This window comes from Nomascus leucogenys, chromosome 11, assembly GCF_006542625.1.
Source record: "Nomascus leucogenys isolate Asia chromosome 11, Asia_NLE_v1, whole genome shotgun sequence".
Classification (NCBI taxonomy): Eukaryota; Metazoa; Chordata; class Mammalia; order Primates; family Hylobatidae; genus Nomascus; species Nomascus leucogenys.
This window is the reverse complement of record NC_044391.1, coordinates 117,792,378-117,803,890: the sequence shown is the minus strand read 5'-3', so window position 1 is coordinate 117,803,890 and position 11,513 is coordinate 117,792,378.

Here is an 11,513-nt window from a genome sequence, read left to right as displayed (position 1 = left end):
CCTGCTGCCGAGTTGTTTTGTTTTGTTTTGTTAGGCGCTCAAAGGCCTACCTGCTCCACCCAGAATGGCAGATTCCATTCCCCAAGAGCCAGTCAGGGACCACTCTCGTCCTCTAGTCAGTGAGGCCCCCAACACCCTTCTTCGACCTGGACTGGTTCTCTGGCTCTTGTAGGGCCTCCGCTGTCCTGGCACATTCCAGCTGCCTGCACCCCATCAGTCTCTGAGGTATCTGCCCCTCTGGGGATGGGTGCAGAGAAGGGTGCAAACTTCTCTGCTGCCCCCTGCCCCACACCTCCAAAATAAGCGGCCCACATCTTTTCTCTGGCAAACTCGCTGCTAACTCACTGGAGGGGAAGCGTGGGGAGCTGATCTCCCAGAGACCCTACAGTGGGTGCTCTGTGGTATGTACTGAGGTGGGGGTGGGCCCGGCTGGTCTTTATCAGTGCTCTGCTCTCCCTCTGGAAGGGCAGGTTTCTCTGCTTCCCTCTCTCATGGCTTCACTTGGCCCCCACACCACCACTCCTCACCGCTGTGCCCATCTCCCAGGGCCAGGTCTTGCCCACCACTGCACACAGGCCATTTGCCATGAAGTGGGCTCAGTTATCACAAAGTCAGTCAATTCCTGGGGACCTAGATGGCCAGAGCTGACCGACCTTGTCTCTGCATCACATGGCCCAGTCTCAGCTGCACGGTCACTCCAGCTCGCCTCATGCCACCACTTCCCCACCCTGAACTTTTGGAAAAGGAAAGTTAACTTTTGGGCACCCTAGCTCCTCATCTGAAAACACACAGCAGGATCACCGGCCTGATGGGGCGGCTGTGAATGAAGATCGAGTCTAAGACGCAAAACACTCAGCGCAGTGCTTGGCACACGGCGGGTGCAGGAAGGATGTTCACTGTCACTACTGCTGCTACTCCAGAGCCTGTTTTCTTGTCTTCAATTTCAAATTCCTGGGAGAGATCATCTGATTGGCCCAGTGTGCGTCAGGCATCTACCACTTGACCAGTCAGCACAGGTCAGAAGCAGGGTGTATAGCGGACACGTGGCCACCGAGGCCCCAGAAAAAGGAAATGAAATCCTTGTGAGTCAGGCAGCCATTCCCCAGTGCCCCCATGGCTACCGGGCCTGTTGTAGGGCTATTGGCCATTTGTGGGCAAATACTCACTGATACCTACTTGTCAGTACCACCCCTAGACCTAGGCAAGAGGGACCCTAGTTCTCGGTTTTGTGCTTTCAAGCAGTGCTTTCAGACCTTGGTGCGCACATTAATTGCCTGGGGATCTTGTTAAAATGTAGATTCTGGTTCAGAAGGCCTAGCGTGAGGCCGAGAGTCGGCAGTTCTGACCAACTCCCAGGTGGTGCCTGCGCTGGTGGTCCAGGGACCACACTTTGAGAAGCAAGCCTTCAGAGGCCTCCCCCAGACCGCACCCTACACCCCACCCACAGAGGGAGGAATCACAGGGAAAAGGGATGCGTTCACTCAGGGGTCATCTTTTTTTTTTTTTTTTTTTGAAACGGAGTCTTGCTCTGTTGCCCAAGCTGGAGTGCAGTGGCACAATCTTAGCTCACTGCAACCCCCACCTTCCGGGTTCAAGCGATTCTCCTGCCTCAGCCTCTCAAGTAGCTGGAACTACAGGCGCCCACCACCATGCATAGCTACTTTTTGTATTTTTCGTAGAGATGGGGTTTCACCATGTTGGCCAGGATGGTCTCGAACTCCTGACCTCGTGATCCGCCCACCTCGGCCTCCCAAAGGCCTCCCAAAGGGATTACAGGCATGAGCCACCGCACCCAGCCCCAGAGCCCATTTTTCACACCATGTTCCAGACACCCAGAATCCTGGAATTTATACCCCAAACAGCCCTGAACCAGCTTCCAGGGTTAGGAGGGCCCGTTACCTAGATTCTGCCTCCCAAGGTGGCCAAAGCTCTTGCAGGAGGTGTAGTTGAGCGTGATGAGCAGGCTGCCGTGTCCTCTGCAATGCACAAGGCCCTCGAAGCGTGGGTTGCAGCCTGGATGGGAAGAGAGCGGGTGGGCTATGGTGGGGAAGCCTGTTCTCTCCGCACCTCCTATTCTAGGCTGCTGAGTCTTTATAAAGGTTTGTTTGTCAAAGTAGGAGGACAGGACACATTCTCTTTAATAGCTTGTTAGCTTGATTTGTAACATTTAAATGTGGAGCCACGTGGTAGGCGGGCCTCTGTTGGTACTCCTGTCCCAGGCCCCACAAGTGCTTGGGGTCGGCCAGCCTGCCATGTGCACAGCCCTGTGCTCAGCGCTCTGGAAGGTACAAAGAAGTACATGGCCTACGAGCCCTGCCCTTGGTCTCACTTGGAGAGGCCACTGAGCTGTGTGGTAGAACACTGCTGTGCAGGAGGGACGGTGACAGGATAGATAGACAGGGCCTTGCGGCCCACACGGCACAAGCCATCACCCCCAGCTTCAGACTCCTCCCCAGGTGTTCTTGACTGTTTACAATGAGGATGTACTCCTCAGGACGACGTTCTCGAAAAAGATTCACACAACATTTACGATAGGTATAAATGCTACAATTTTTAAAACAGATATATTAGGCTGGGTGTGGTGGCTCACACCTGTCAACCCAGCCCTTTAGGAGGCTGAGGTGGAAGAATTGCTTGAGCCCAGGAATTTAAGACCAGTCTGGGCAACATAGTGAGACCCCATCTCTACAAACAATTTTTTAAAAAATTAGCCAAGTGTGGTGGCCCACACCACTCCAGCTACTTGGGAGGCTGAGGTGGGAGGATCACTTGTGCCTGGGAGGTGGAGGTTCCAGTGAGCCAGGATGGTGCTACTGCACTCCAGACCAGACCCTGTCTCAAAAAGATATTCCAATTTTGTGGAATAAAAACCAGCTCACTCACCTAAGATTCAGGAAACTTGAGTTCTCGTTCCACTTTGGTATTCACCCTGGGCCAATACTTTCTCCCCTCCCCATCTCAGTTCCCAAATCTATAAACTGAGAAGCGGGTATCGTGCCTCGACGATTTCTAGCTCTAACAGTAATTCTTGGACTAAAACACATCTGAGTCTTCACAGGGTTGCTGTCTGTGCTGAAGTGAGAGGGGCTGGGTGGGCTGTTTTTGTTTCTGCCTTTCTCAGCTGCCTCTGGGTTGGTGCTAACAAGCCAGAAGCTGGGTTTCACAGCGGAGAGTCATATACGTCAAAGGTTCTCACCTTGAGCGTGTATGAGGATCACCTGAGGGCTCATTAAAACACAGACTGCGAAGCTGGGTGCAATGATGTGTGCCTGTAGTCCCAGCTACTTGGAGGTTGAGGCAGGAGGATTGCTTGAGCCCAGGAGTTGAGGCCAGCCTGGGCAACATAGTGAGACTCCCATCTCTAAAAATGTGTATATTGGCCAGGCATGGTGGTTCACGCCTGTAATCCCAGAACTTTGGGAGGCTAAGGTGCGAGGATTGCTTGAGCCCAGTAGTTGAAGACCAGCCTGGGCAACATAGACCCAATCTCTACACACACACACACAAAAAAGTGTTTTTAATTAGCCACGCGTGGTGGTGTTTGCCTGTGATCCCAGCTACTCAGGAGGCTGACAGGGGAGGCTCGGTTGGGCCCAGGAGTTCGAGGTTGCAGTGAGCTCTGAGCTATGATTGCACCATTGCACCCCAGCCTGGCAGGTTCCCAGGTGGTCCGATGCTGCCGGTCAAGCCACCTCACTTTGAAGAACACTGCTCAGGGCAACGTGAGCTCACACCCCATAAGCGCATTAACAGGTGCCTGCCCCAGGGGGTCCAGGGCTTGGGTGGGAAGGGTGAGTGGTTCCCCCTAACCAGGGAACCTCATGGAGGAAGCTGGGCCCAGCCTGGAAGACAAGCCAGGTCTGTGTCCATGGCCCCCGTGGGCTCCATGTGGAGAGGTGGAATGTGCGGAAAGGTGCCTCAGCGCCTCGCCCGGGTCTCCGAGCAAGCGGGCTGCGGGTAGAATGGCATTCTGACTTCACCCTTTCCTAGCATGTGGCTCCCCCGTCTCTCTGGCCCTGCACTCCCCACCCTCACAATTCTGAGCAGGGCCCTCGAGAACAGGAGAGAACTCAGAGATTAGCATGTGAAGGTCGTGTGTGGTCAGAATACCCTCCTTCCTCCTTCCTAGCTTCTCATGTCCCTGGAAACCTCCAACTCCACAGAAAAAACAAATGTTACCTGCTCTACTGTGGTCAGTCTTTGGGTCATTGGAGGTTGAAGAGAAGGGCCTGGTGCTTTACCGGGCATGGCATTCTTAGCCAAGATCCCCATCCAACAACTTGTGGCAGACTCTGCTGCTGGTCTTCTCCCCTTCTTCCTGTCTAGCAGACCCGTTTTGTTCAGGTGGCAGTGTGCCCAACTACACACACTCACTCCTGCGTGCCCCGGCAACTCAGTTCTGGCTGAAGAAACCTGAGGCGTGGGTTTCAGGGCGGCTTTTTAAGAGGAACAGAGAGCTGGCACCGCCCATTGCCCTGGAGCCCTTCTCCCTCTTCCTGCCTGGAAAGTGGACAGGGTCGCTGGAAAATGGAGCAAGGAGCACAAGGAAAAGGACCGCGTGGTCCGGACAGCAGAGCAAAAAGACAAAAGCATTCGGCTCAGGTGGCAGCACCCAGGCCCGGAACAGTCTAGACGCCCTGACAGCTGATTCCTGTCTTCTCTTGTTTCAGCTGGCTGCATTCTGAATTGATATAAGTGGTAACAGTGGAAAGAGCTCGAGATGGGCCCTTGGGGCTCCTAGGCTCTCGTCCTGGCTTTGTGTGGCTCAGGGAAAGTCATGGCCCCTCTGTGGGCCCTGTTTCTTCATCTGTGGGGTGACCCAGAAGGCCTCCAGGGTCTCCTTAGGCCCTTCTGTAGCTCAGATCCAAGAACCAGAGCTGGCCCCAGCTGAAAGTTCCCGAGATGGGCATAAGTGGGGGGTTTCAGGGATGGGGCAGGAAGTCACCTTGTGAACAGGTGACAACTGGGGTTGGGGTCTTCTCAGTGTTCAGCCAAAAGGAAACCTTGAAGCACAGAATTTGAGGGGTCTGCAATATTCATTCCAGTTGTTGGAAGCATTTTAACATCCCAAAGGGGAATTGTTTCTAAGTATCTCTTTGACACCTTGGGATTCACATTTGTCCCTGGCAGAAGCCCCAGGGGATCTCTGCAGACCCGTTCCCGGCCCCACACGGCTTGTAAGTTAGGTGGGATGGCCGGTTGGAGCTGCCTCAAGAGAGAAACCTGAGGCCCTTTTGATTGGTGGCAACCAGGTCATGAGGCAACCTCTGTGATGTGTGGGCCAGCTTAGGCCTGTGTCACGTGGCAGAGCCCTGGTTCTGGGGGCAGAGCCATCCCCTCCAGAAGTACAAGGTCTGAGACTGGGGAAGAGGAAAGAGCAGGGTACTGTCAGTAAAGAATGAAACAATGGGAAGTAGATGCAGCTGCCCCAAACCACACCATCCTCCACCCTGGCCCGGCCACAGCCCTGTCCCGGCGTGGATTCCTTAAAGCACCTGTCGGGTCTGTGGGCTTTCTAGGGAGGCGGGAGGGTGGGGGCCTACTGTCGCAGAGGCAGAATGCACCAAAAGCACTTTTCAAAGGCCATCTGTGGGCAGAGGCACTAACTGGAGACTGCAGCAGATGTTTGCATGATCGAGCTCGTGTGAGTTGGCTCAGAAACAGTCGCCCTCCACAGAGGCAACCTGTGAGCCTCCGCTACAGAGGATCACTGGCCAGATTCCACCACGAAGGCTCTGGGATTCTGCCTGCTCCCTCCTTCTCTTCCTGCCCTCTTTGGAAGGCCTCCTCCAGACTCCAAGCCCAGCCTGTGATGGAATCACCACAGCCCCAGTAAACCAATCTGTGACCGTGGGACACACCGCAGGGGTGGAGAGGAAAGCTTGCCTCTGAAAACAGTAAAACACATTCACCTAGGTCTCTTCCCTTGGCAAAAATGTGTGCGTGTGTGTATGTGCACGTGTGTGCGTGTGTGTCTGTGTCTGCGTGTGTGTGTCTGCTTATGTGTCTATGTGTGTCTGTGTGCATGTGTGTGTGTGCGTGTCTGTGTGTCTGTGTGTCTGTGTGTGCATGTTTGTGTGCGTCTGTGTGTGTGTCTGTGTGCGTGTCTGTGTGTATCTGCATGTCTGTGTCTGTGTGTGAATGCGTCTGTGGTGTCTGTGTGTCTGTGTGTGCATGTTTGTGTGGTCTGTGTGTGTCTGTGTGCGTGTCTGTGTGTATCTGCATGTCTGTGTCTGTGTGTGAATGCGTCTGTGTGCATGTGTGTCTGTGCGTGTGTCTGTGTGTGCGTGTCTGTGTGTGTGCGTGTGTGTCTGTGTGTGCGTGTCTGTGTGTCTGTGTGCGTGTCTGTGTATGTGGGTGTCTGCGTGTGCGTGTGGTGTCTGTGTGTGCATTTGTGTCTGTGTGCGTGGTGTCTCTGTGCGTGTGTCTCTGTGTGTGCATGTGTCTGTGTGTGCATGTGTCTGTGTCTGTGCACGTGTGTCTGTGTGTGCGTGTGTGCGTATGCATGTCTGTGCGCATGTGTGTCTGTGTGTGTGTGTCTGTGTGTGTTGGGGGCAGGGGAGTTGCAGTTTCACTGCAAGGCATAGTTTTAAGAAAGGGAGGCTAACTACAAATGTATACACAATGTTGGATACATGTCGTTATGGATACATTAATCCAAATCCACAGAGGGACAACTGTGGGCTCTGAGTGATAAGGCTGTGTGTAAAGGAAGGGCTGTGAATTGTGACACACGCACCACTCTGAGCGATGTAGTGACAGCTGTGCCTGTGTAGGGGCGGGAGGTAGACAGAAAATCTCTGTACCTTCTGCCCAACTGGCCTGCTCTTTCAACTGCTCGTAAATATAAAGAAAGTCTGTGTTTTTTTAAAAGGCCTCACCTGGCCCATCTATAGACCATAGTCTGATCATGGAGAAACTACCCCCATCGCCTCCCAACCCCCTTTCTTATTATCCACCCCCGACCAAGTGCATGAGAATTGTCACCCCTATGGTCATCTGGCTGTGGGTCTCTCTCCTTCCAACGGTGAGCTTGACTTCGATCCCACCGTCTCAGTTCCTGTGCCGGAGCCTGGAGAGAAGCAGCGGCACTAGGTCAAGGCTTCCATCCCGGCCGGGATGCCCTCGGCCTGCCAGCCGCCTTCGGCCTGAGTTTCTTTAGCCCACTTGCCTCCTGGAGGAAAAGCCGAGCCCCCTGCAGAGCTGCAGGCCGTCCTCAGGCCCCCCAGACTCCAGCAGGAAGCCGAGCAGACTGTCACGGGGACGACTAGTCACGACGTTAGATTCGGACTCGGGGCAAGGGCCCCTCTCTGCCTCTCCCCCAGAACTTCCCGAGGAGAAAACTGTCTCTTTGTGTGTGTGATTCTGCTGCCCTGGCCCCTTGGGGAGGAGCCCTGGATTTCCTGAAAACGAGGATCTGCCGTTGCAATGAGGCAGCACAGCCCCCGGATCTGCCATTGCAGTGAGGCAGCACAGCACCCTTGCTTGCTGTAGGGATTGTTCTTTAAGACCAACCTGCTGAAATGGACCTAAGACAGCAGCTGGACAAATGGCCAAGACAGAGGTGTCATCGTGCCCATGCCTCAGTTTTTTGTAATAAGAGACATACTGGAGACAACCTAAATGCCCAGTATTAGGTTGGGTAAATGAAACACGGTTGATGCCTTCATTCCCAGTGGAATGCAATGGATGATGGTCTGCAGCTGTTAAATGAAGGGTACAGCTATATTTACCGATGTGGAAAGAGTTCCATGGCATATTGTTGAGTAAAAAGAGCAGGTTATGAAACAGTATATAATCCCATTATCATAAAATCTCACATACAAACTCACACGCACACTCACACACACAGAGCTGTCTGGAAATCTGTTCACCAAACTGTTAACAGTGACTAGCTCCAGTTGGTGGAATTTAAGGGTAATTTTTACTTTCTTTAAACTTTAGTTTCAACTCTTTATTTTGAATTTTAAAGCCTTTTAAATAACTAATCAATATCATTTTGGAATGAATAAATAAGCAAGCAAATAAAAAGTAAAACAGCTGGGTGCAGTGGCTCACGCCTATAATCCCAGCACTTTGGGAGGCCGAGGCAGGTGGATCATATGAGGTCAGGAGTTCAAGACCAGCCTGGCCAGCATGGCAAAACCCTGTCTCTACTAAGAATACAAAAATTAGCCGGGCGTGGTAGCGGGCACCTATAATCCCAGCTACTCAGGAGGCTGAGGCAGGAGAATTGCTTGAACCTGGAAGGCGGAGCTTGCAGTGAGCCGAGGTTTCGCCACTGCACTCCAGCCTGGGTGACTTAGCAAGACTCCATCTCAAAAACAACAACAAAAAGTAAAAGTAAAACTTCCACTGTCCCAATCACAGTCCCAATGTCACCTCTCAACTCTGAACAACGCAGGTGGCCTCAATGAGGAGGCTGAGGGGGCTGCGGAAGGAGCTCCGGCTTGGAGCTACTCAGTCCTGGATGTGGACGTGGTAGATGTGGCCCTGTGACCAGCTGTGTGGCCTTCAAGCTGTCACTTAGCCCTTCGGAGCCTCCATGTCTTCCCTGAGTGCCTGCCTGCGGGCTGGCTGGGACGGGATGCAGGGAGGCACCCACAGCCCAGAAACGGGTGCCTGAGCAGCGTCCTCTCCAACTTCCCCAACTGCTAATGGTCCTGAGTGCACACTCCTGCCAGGCTGGGGCAGACGCAGGAGGAAGAAAGGGAAGTCTAGGAGGCAAGGGCATCCCGAGGAAAGTGGACTAAGATCCAGGCCCAGCTGGGGCAGCGACAGGTGCCCTAGCATCAGAACCTGGGAGGGCTCGGGGGAGGAAGGGGAGGGCCCGAGCCCAGGATGAAACAGGCTGCTTCGGGCAGTGTGGGCCCCAGAAAATCTCCTCCAGACTCCTCCATCCACTACCGTTCGCTTATTCACACTGTTGGCTCCAGGGCGCTCCCATCCCGCCCAAACCCCTCTCCCTAGTTCTCGGGCTTGTGTAGGATGCTAGAGCTGGAAGGGACCGCGGTGAATCAGCTTGGCCAATCAGCTCGCCTCACCCCCTCATAGTTCAGGAAACCGAGGCGTTTAGGAGACAAGGCTTCCTGCTGATGTGGACGCAGCCATCACAGCTCTGGACTTGAACCCAGGGTCTGGTTCCCAGCTGCGGCATAACGGGACACACCGTGCGGGACCAGCCTCCATCAGCACATCCCTCCCACCAGCTCCCCGCCGGGCGAGTTGGAACAGCCGTGCCACAGCCATGTGCCTGGTCCTGCTTGCCAGCTGGCCGGCAGGGGACGCAGCACCAAGATCCCATTTTAGAGTCTGTTCCTAGGATCCTTCCTGGCACCAACTGTCACAGGTTGGGTTCCCAGGAAAACACTCGAGGAGAGATTTGTGTGCAGGCTTCTCAGGGAGTGCTCTCACAAACAGTGCCTGCCGGGGGTAAGAAGCCACGGGACAGGCAGACAGAGGAGTGAGTGCCATGCAGTAGCCAGGAAGGCCCCGGCTGGTGAACCTTCCGAGTTATCTTGCCTTGAGGCAAGAGGGCCTGGCCTTTCTATCCCTACGGCAGCCCTCACGGACGCAGGTTTGGAGATGGGGGTGACCTTGAGCGAGGTGGTTCTCTTCGGCTGAGGGCACCTCCCAGAGAGAAACCCAGCTGGGCCCCACCAAAGCCATCAACACTCCCGGCAGCTGCAGGAACCAGAGCCTCTGTCCTGAAGGGGCACTGGCCAGGGCCCCACAGCGGCCACTACAGAGAGGTGGTGACCTGCCCTGAGATCAGGTCGCCCGTGAATGGTGGCCCTGAATTCACTTCCAGAGGACCAAAGCCCACACCTTAATCCCAGTAAACATATGAACATCTAACACTTAGAGGGTGGGCTTACATGCACTAAGCCCTGCCTATAAATGTCATTGTTTAACCCTCAAAGCAACATCATGAAGTATTAGTATTCAAGACACAGTTTACAGATGAAGAAACTGAGTCTTGGAGATGATAGGTGATATGTTTGGCTGTGTCCCCACCCAAATCTCATCTTGAATTGTAGTTCCCATAATCCCCACATGTCATGAGGGACCCGGTGGGAGGTGAATGAATCATGAGGGTGGTCCCCCACCTCATCTGCTGTTCTTGGATGGTGAGTTCTCCTGAGTCTGATGGTTTTATAAGGGGCTTTCTCCCTTTTGCTCAGCACTTCTTTCCTCCCCCTCCGCCATGATTGTAAGTTTCCTGAGGCCTCCACAGCCCTGCAGAACTGTGAGTCAATGAAACCTATTTTCTTTATAAATTACCCAGTCTCAAGTATGTCTTTATTGGCAACATGAGAACGGGACTAATACAACGGGTAACTTGCCCAAGGTCACTCAGCTAATAAGCCAGGATTGAAGCCCAGGCAATCCGATACCAGAGCCGCTACATGATCAGGCCACACTGATACACTGGACCTTGCCCGGCAGCTTGTGGATAAACATCCATTTCGGGGAGAGAGTGGTGAACTTTGACCTTGGCAAGCTGGTGGTCTGCAGACTGATAGCGGCTCGGAGGAGGCAGAAGCTGCCTGGGATCTTCCCATCCCTGCAGGCTCCCTGCCCTAGTCCCCGTGAGCTCCAGTGCTCAGGGGGACGCAGCCTGGCAGGAGAAGTCATCCCGCTCAGCCCTGCTCACAGCCCATGTCTGTAGAGCAGCAGGTGCCAATACCAGCCAGGCAGCTTGTGTTCGGCCACACAGTCTCTGCAGAGCCCTGGTGCCTTGGTGTACAGAGCTGTAAAACAACATATTGTCCCTGTTATCATCAAGCTCGTTGCTCCCTCGGGTCTCTCTGAGAGGGTCGCTGGTGAAAAATGATGATGGTGCACACAGCAAAATGTGGGTGCTGGCCATGTTCTGCAGGGTCACCAGGCCCTGCAGAGGTTGACTTGGACAGCCAGCCACCCCACATTCCTTGGGAGAGGCACCTTTCCTACCACTTGTGAGAGGCTGTCCTGAGAACCAAGATCCTCATTCCTCAAAGGTCTTGAATGCGTGAAAAAGGAGGCTGCCCTAAGGAAAGAGACCAGAGGTCCCCGGGCCATCCTTCAGCCCAGCTTTTCTCTGTCACACTCAAGAGTCTGTATTTGGGAAGGGCCTGTCTCCCCTCCAGGCTGCCAGCGAGCCCTTTAAGGGCAGGGACAGAGCCTGCCCCCTGCCCAGTACATTCCCAGTGCCCAGCCTCACCTGCCACAGGGCTGTCGCCCAGACAGTGTTTGCTGAACGCATGAATGAGATGAGACGTTTGTTTTGCCTCCCAGAAGTTGGACTGGTCCCGGAGCTTGGTCCTCCCTGGCAAATCGTGGAGTGCAGAGCTGATTTTAAAAAGGATCACTGTTGGCGTCACGGCTGGCCAGTATCTGTCCCTGGTCCAGAGGCTGACCCCCCGTCCCAGGGGATGTGTGTTGGTTTGCCAGGGCTGCCGTAACAAGGTGCCACAACCTGAGTGCCTTACACGACAAGTGTATCGTCTCACAGTCCCGGAGGCCGGGCG